The following is a 7568-nucleotide window of genomic DNA, read 5'->3' on the forward strand; positions in this document are numbered from 1 at the left end:
TAACTTGTTTCTAAGCTGTAGCCCTCTTCATAATGTCAACCTTTTTCTATGAATTTTTGACATAATGCACAATATTATTATTATCAGTAGACCAAAAACAATAAATAATTATAAGGACTATAAAAAATAATAAAAATTACTTACATTTAAAGTTATAAATCATATGTGGAAGTCCATTTTTTTAGACAAACATTTTCTGAATTGAAACTGTGAATTGATACATTAATTGATTTTGACATTCAAAAATATTTTGCATAGATTTCTAAATTTATAATTTTGTTTATTATTAGTCTATTAATATTATTTGTTTACAAGTCCTTTATATTCCTGTGCATAGTATAGCTAGTCAAACTTATATATAGCAAGGAACTCTATTTAAAACATTTGGTCAATAAACAATTATATAATAAATTGATTCAAGTGACCAGAGGAATTGTGCACATCATATCTAACTATATAGATTTGTGTTTTATTTATTATGAGTTTTAATCTATGTAGTGTAAAAAAATTTACTCTATTAACATATTATTCATCATTAATTTGTATTACTTTATTTGAGAGTTAATAATAGTTAACATATGAATGATGGATAATTGATTGACAATATAAAAAATACTTACACTATTAATATATATATATATATATATATATATATATATTAAATTCATTTATTTTAAGTCACTTTAATGAATACCATTAGGAGTCAAGACACTCATCACGAAATTAAATAACAGAAAATTTATATGGGTAGGTGCTGTTTTGAATATTTATATATTAAATGCATGCCTTAATTAATATTTTTTAATGACCAATTCTACTGTTGAATATTTACTTAGTAATTTGCACATCTATCTATGGTGTATTTTATTTTGCTTTGAAACACAAGTATTATCCATGAAGTGCTTTCAGCATTCAAGATTCTATCTATGCTGAAGTGCTTGCTGCGATTATGGCTATTCAATTAGCTCATTCAAAACGTTGGCTATTTGTTTGGTTAGAGTGTGACTCAACCGCGGTGGTGGACATATTCAAGGGGAATAAACTCGTGCCTTGGAAGTTAAGTAACACAATGAGCAAGTGTAAAATGTTAATGATGGATATGCAAGTTCAAGTCTCCCACATCTTTAGGGAAGGGAATGCTTGTGCTGATAAGCTTGCAAATTTTGGTGTTTTGAATAGATCGGATTGTTGGTGGGAGTCCCCCCCTTCATTCTTGTTGCATGATTTCCATAGAAATTTGTTATTGCTTCCTAATTATAGGTTTAGGGGATTGTAATGGACTTGCGTTATTAATATAGTTTCGGGTGCGTTGTCACCTTTGCATAAAAAAAAAAGTATTATCCATGAATACTATATCCTTTGTACTTAAGGTGAGTACAATGGGCATTAATATCTCCATACAAAATATATTTAATATAGTGTATTTATAGGAACTCGAACTCGAAACTACTAATTAATCTTGAACAAAGTGAAATATCTACTTTGGATTAATGGTAGACACATCATGTTTTTCTAAATTTTAGTTTTATAATTTCTTATAATTATATACTTCTGATACCATATTAATAAAACTCCTTTTTTCGCTGACAAAAAAATCTTGAACAACTTTCTACCAATTGTGATGGATAGGTCTACCACACACATCTAATTTTTTATTTTGTTATTTGATTTATTTTTGTCTTTTATATATTTACAATGACACTTTTTGTGTGTAGGTGTGATAAGTGATTGGATTTTTAAGTAAAAGGTGTAATAGCACCCCACAAAAATATTTACCGAAACAAGATAAGGAGTACAGTTCAATGCATGAAAATGAATCTATAATTAGGAAGTTCAAACTTATTCCTAGAAAATTCAATAAAGATGAAGTTAGGAATTACATTACACCAAGAAAAAATCTTAGAAGATATTCCAAAAGTAGCTATCTTATCGGTATAAAAGTTTCCCTCCATATATAGACCAATAGAAAAAAATATTCAACCTAATTGAAATACAATCAAAGATCTAATGTTTGTGGACTTCTGTTTTTCATTTCAAAAAGAACCAATGTCTAATTATTTTTTACATGAGTGAATTTAAAAATTATGTCTTTTAATTGAAATATAATCTTAATTTATCTGACAGAATCAAAAAAATTACAATACATCTAATGAGTTATAAAGAATAATTTATTGTCAGGACTTTTTTTTAAATAAAGGTAAAACTACACCCTCACAAATATATTAGATAAATCAAGTCACAAGAAGGAATTACATTGAGACAAATCCATAGGCGGTGAGTCATAACCTATATTCATAGTAAAATCTTGAACAATGAAACTTAGAATTGCATTCCAATAAGAGAAAGTCTTAGAAGAGATTCTAAAGTTAGCAAGCTTATCAACACAAATATTTTTTCCCTGAACATACGAGATATTAATAAATCCATTGAAGCTATTAGCCTTTTGCACCATGACCATTTGGTCAACAACTTCCAAGGAGCATTGACTTTTTCTTTAAAGATGTCTACACTAGAGATGAATCACACTCTAACCAGACTGATTTCCAACCATTTTTGTGAGAAAACTCAATGGTCATGATAACAACATTAAACTCAATGAAAAGAACATTTTGAATTTAAAAATAGTCTATAAAGCAAGCCAAAAAACCACCCTTGTGATCCATGAATAGAGCACCACCACCAGCAAGCTCTGGATTCCCTTAAGTAGCCCCAGCCAAATTAGTTTTCACCCTTCCCACATCAGGAGGGAACCAATTCACCTCTATAATTTTGGTGTTTTGTTGTAGTTTATAGAGACCTTTAGAAATTTTAGAATGTTGAATTCCTGAAGTGATGGAGTAGCACAAGCTTTAGACGTGTTTCTAGATAAAGATATTGTCAATTTTATCTCTGTGATAGCTTGGAACAAGCTGAGCCTCTTGTTCTCAAATCTCATGTGGTTTCTATAATACTAGATTATTCTCACTACATGAATGATACTAGCAGCTAGAAGATACTTCACCTGAGGACAACAATTCCTTTTACAAGCCAACATGATATTTGAGATAGATGAGGTATCCAAGTGGATTGAGAAAATGGAACTGATTCAGTCCCAAAGAGAAGCAACAAAAGGGCAAAGCAGGAACAAGTGATTAGAACTCTCTATGGATTTCTTGCAGAGGCTGCAAATGGAAGCCAAGTTACAACCTTTTTTTTTTTAAGATTATCATTGGTTGGAACTTTCCTATTAATCAATATCGAAGTGATGAAGGATTTTGAAGGAGGAATAGAAGCATACCAGATGCTATTGCACAAACTCATATTATTAATTGTAGGATTCATGCAATTGAAAGCAGCCTTTACAGAAAGTACTCCGTCATTGGTACACTGCCAACACACTTTGTCTTTTTTAGCTGATAGTATAGTCTTGAAGATTTGTAATGAAACCTGAGGGAACCTATCAATCATTAGTTTCAAAATTATCCATTTAGAATCATGGATTGAGTCAACCATAAGTTTGGAATTTCCATTTAGAATCATGTTGATGTTATGGCCCTCTTCAATAAGCTAAATGGAGTTCATTTTTGCAATTTGCCAATTAATTCGAATTCCATGCCAGATAGAAGATTTGAAATGTCTTGTGGTTGGAACAAAATTATTACCAAATCTCTTTCAATAGAAAACAACCTAATCTTGATCAGAACTCAACATCTCCCAAGCCAATTTTAGAAGTGCATCATGGTTCAACTTCTTTATTGATCTTAATCTCAGACCACCACTCTTAGTACGTGTGCACACTTGAGACCAGGCCACAATGACCAACCTTATAGTATTAATATCACCAGAACAAATAAAATTGTTGATGCAAGAGTCCAAATGCTTGAGCAATTGAGCAGGCCATGCATAAATGTGGAAAGTATAAAGTAACATGATTTGGATAATTGATTTTACCAGCTCCACTCTATTCATAATTGAGAGAGAATGTTATTTCCACTTTGCAAGTCCGTTGATGATTCTGTTAGCAATGGGTTGAAGATGCAATCTTCTAGGTTTCCCTTTAAAAAGAAGAACCCCCAAGTAGATGAAAGGAAGACCACCAGTATTGAAACCCAAATAGGAGGATAAGTTAGCAATTTTCCTAGTTGTAGCTTGAAAAGTGTAGAACTTACATTTACTAGGATTGATGTGATTCCAGAGGCTTGAGCATAATCAGATATTAGATGCTTTAGTGCATGCAAGTCCCCCTTGATGCCTTTGCAAAAAATTAAGATATCATCAACATATAGCACAAGGTAGGAGTTTGCAATCTTTTAGGACCTGAAATAGGACTAATCTTATTCTCAGTAACCAATTTTGAAATACCACTACTCAAGACATCTTCTGCTAAACAGAAAAGAAGAGGAGATAGAGGATCCCCTTGTCTCACAACCCTCAAGCAATTGAAAAAACCAACATTTTGGCCATTTATATTGATTGAAAGTTTGTCTAAGTATAGAATTGCTTTAATCCACTTGATGAAGTTTTCATGAAATCCAAAAGCCTTGAGGGTATCAAGTGGGAAACTCCAATCCTTTATGTCAAATGCTTTCCTAATATCCAGTTTGACTGCCAGATTACCACCAAATGTTTTGTGATCAAGCAACTTAATTGCTTTAGAAGCTATGCATATGCAATCATTAATGTATCTATCTTTGATGAAACCTCTATGCTGAGGTGTAAGAATTTTAGCAGCAACTAAAGCCATTTTATTAGCTAAGACCTTAGCTATTATTTTGAATTGAAAATTTGCAAGAACAATAGGTCTAAATTCCTCAATTCTATCAACACTAACATATTTTGGAATTAGAACCACAATGTTTGAGTTGAGATTTTGCAACAACCAACCTTAAGAGAAAATTTGGTTCATAGAATTGTAGACATCATGTCCCACAATATCCCAAAAATGTTGATACTACCAAATCCATCAGGACCAAGGATTTTAGTAAGCATCAGATTCTCCTCTTCATTCACAAGCTTAGGAATGACATCCTGAATTTGATAGTAAGGAGATGAGTTGTTTGGAGAAGCAAACAAGTCCTTGTAATATATGAGAGCATGATTGGCAATGTAAAGATGTTTTCCCATCCTTTAGGAAAGACATGGCTTTGATAACTTGTCTTATCTTTGTTACTTTGTGGAAGAAGCTAGCATTTCTGTCACCACCTATCTGTCAATTAAGCCTAGATTTTTCTTTTCAAAAATCATCTTCAATCACAAGAGTTTGCAACAAATTACTTTGAGCAGTGATCTCTTGATCTAACAACTTATGGTCAAGACCATAATCATTGATACTAGTGTGAATAGATTCCAAAGCAGCCAAGGTAGATTGCACTCTTTGGTCAATGTTTCCAAAAACATGGACATTCCAAGCTTTTAAAACATACTTAAGCCTTTTAAGCTTTTGAGACAAGATAAACCTTGGATAACCATAAGTATCTTTCTTCCAAGACTCAAAAATCACCTTTTTGCAGTCTATATGGTGCAACCACATCTTACAGAACCTGAAAGGAGACATTCTTCAAACATTTGAGGATAAGGAGCAAAGAAAAGATGATGATGGATAGAGAGATTTTGGGTAGCGTGTAACAAGAAACTTGTTCCCAAATTGAGAACCAGACATCATTGTACATGCTTTTATCAAGCCTTTTTCAGTGAGAGTTTAACACCTTCTTTAGTTGGACCAAGTGAACTCATCACCCCTAGTAACTAAATGAACTAAGTTGGCATCTTCAGAGAATGAAAGGAATTCCTCAAATGGAGTTCTGTTAGGGAGTCTAGCACCTCTACACTCAATAGCACCTCTAACCACATTAAAATTACCAATACAACATCATGGGCCAACATTAGTCATCATAAGAACATGAATCTTAGACCAAAGCATTCTTCTATGGATATAATAAGTGTGTGCATACACAATACAAATATAAATATATTGATTTTCAATTTGTAAAGAGATAAATATGTGTTGATTAGAGGCAACTAAAACAGTAGGATTTAGATTCATGTTACACAAACCCTAAATGTTAGGCTGCATAGGGCCTCTATTGTTACCCACAAACAACTTTTAGATTCATCTTAGACCAAAACATAGAATTGATATCCTCAATAGGGATCTTCGGTTCAGAAATGAACACCAAGTCAGGTTTATTAGATAAACACATAGTCTACAACACCAACCTTGTTTTAACGTTTCCAAGACCTCTACAATTTCAATAGAGGACTGTTATTGGGCAATATTGAGATAACCACCCCTACGGGTAAAATGAACCCTTTCAAGAGCACCTTTCTTTTTCATCCTCTTTTTTTAAGATTTAGATAGAACTGTTGTGAATAATACCTCTTCATTCATTTCTTCCTCTGGTTCCTCCTCTACCCATGGTCTACCCACAATTCTCATGTCCTCCACTTTGTTTGACGAGATTTCAGCAAAAGTGTCATCCACTCTTATGTATGCCACCCCCTCCTTATCGATTTCCAGGTTAATGAACAAGTCATTCTCCTTCTCAGAATTTGATATCTTTTATACCGGTTGAGTTTTCTTGGCCATAGTTTTTGGAACCTCCTATATCATCTCCTTTTTTTTTGTTATTATATAGTGGGAAATCAGGTGTCTAATAGATTGACAACCATTACATAACCTTTTCCTTCATGGATAACTACCATAATACTTGATAGTTTTAGCTATCCTAAACATACAACTTAAGAAAATATCCGTACAAAATTCAGGCACGCAAAATAATTGATTAAGTACGGGTTTTTTTAATACACAAATATAACTCCAAACTTTTGAGACAGTTTAGGAGATTCGGGTGTCATATTCGGACACCAGTATGTCAATATGTATTCTCCCTCACCTGAGTGTGTCGAGTCGCTAGGTTCTCTGTTTGCAGGTGAGCTTACTTGATCTGATCTCCTCTCGAACTCTTCATTACACCAAAATAACATTAATTAGTTAACTGGCGATAATAATTATACTTACGAGATAACTTTTTACGCGAAGATAAAACTTGCGATTTAAAACGAATTTAATTGCTTTCGTCCATCCGATTCAAGGTTGGATATCCTACAATCATTATTTATCATTGAAAGTCTTACAATCAAATAACACTTTTTAAAGTGAGATTTTCAATAAAACTTATACCAGGATTATGTCGTAATTCGTGGATATACATTAGGCTAGTTCCCAGGAAAGAGAGGTGGGTCATAAAGACACCCTTAAATACCAAGTCTTTCCTTAGACAGAACGTTTCTAGACATGTATTCTCACTTCAATACATTTTTTCGATAGTTCATAAATCTTACTTTTTGTAAGTAAAACATTTTTACTAAAACTAACCTTTTAAAATAAGATCATTAAGCTAGACTTATCATTTTTAAAGTAAGTCAATTTAAACAAAATTTATATTTTTAAATCAATACTTTTTAAGTAAATCTTACCATTTTAAAGTAAGTTCACTTAACTAAGATTCGACATTTTTAAATCATTTTATCATCTAAGACTCCATAAAACTTTAAGTTTATAAAGTCAAGACTTTTAGGTAAATCTCATT

Source organism: Lupinus angustifolius, chromosome LG08 (genome assembly GCF_001865875.1).
Source record: "Lupinus angustifolius cultivar Tanjil chromosome LG08, LupAngTanjil_v1.0, whole genome shotgun sequence".
NCBI classification, from domain to species: domain Eukaryota; kingdom Viridiplantae; phylum Streptophyta; class Magnoliopsida; order Fabales; family Fabaceae; genus Lupinus; species Lupinus angustifolius.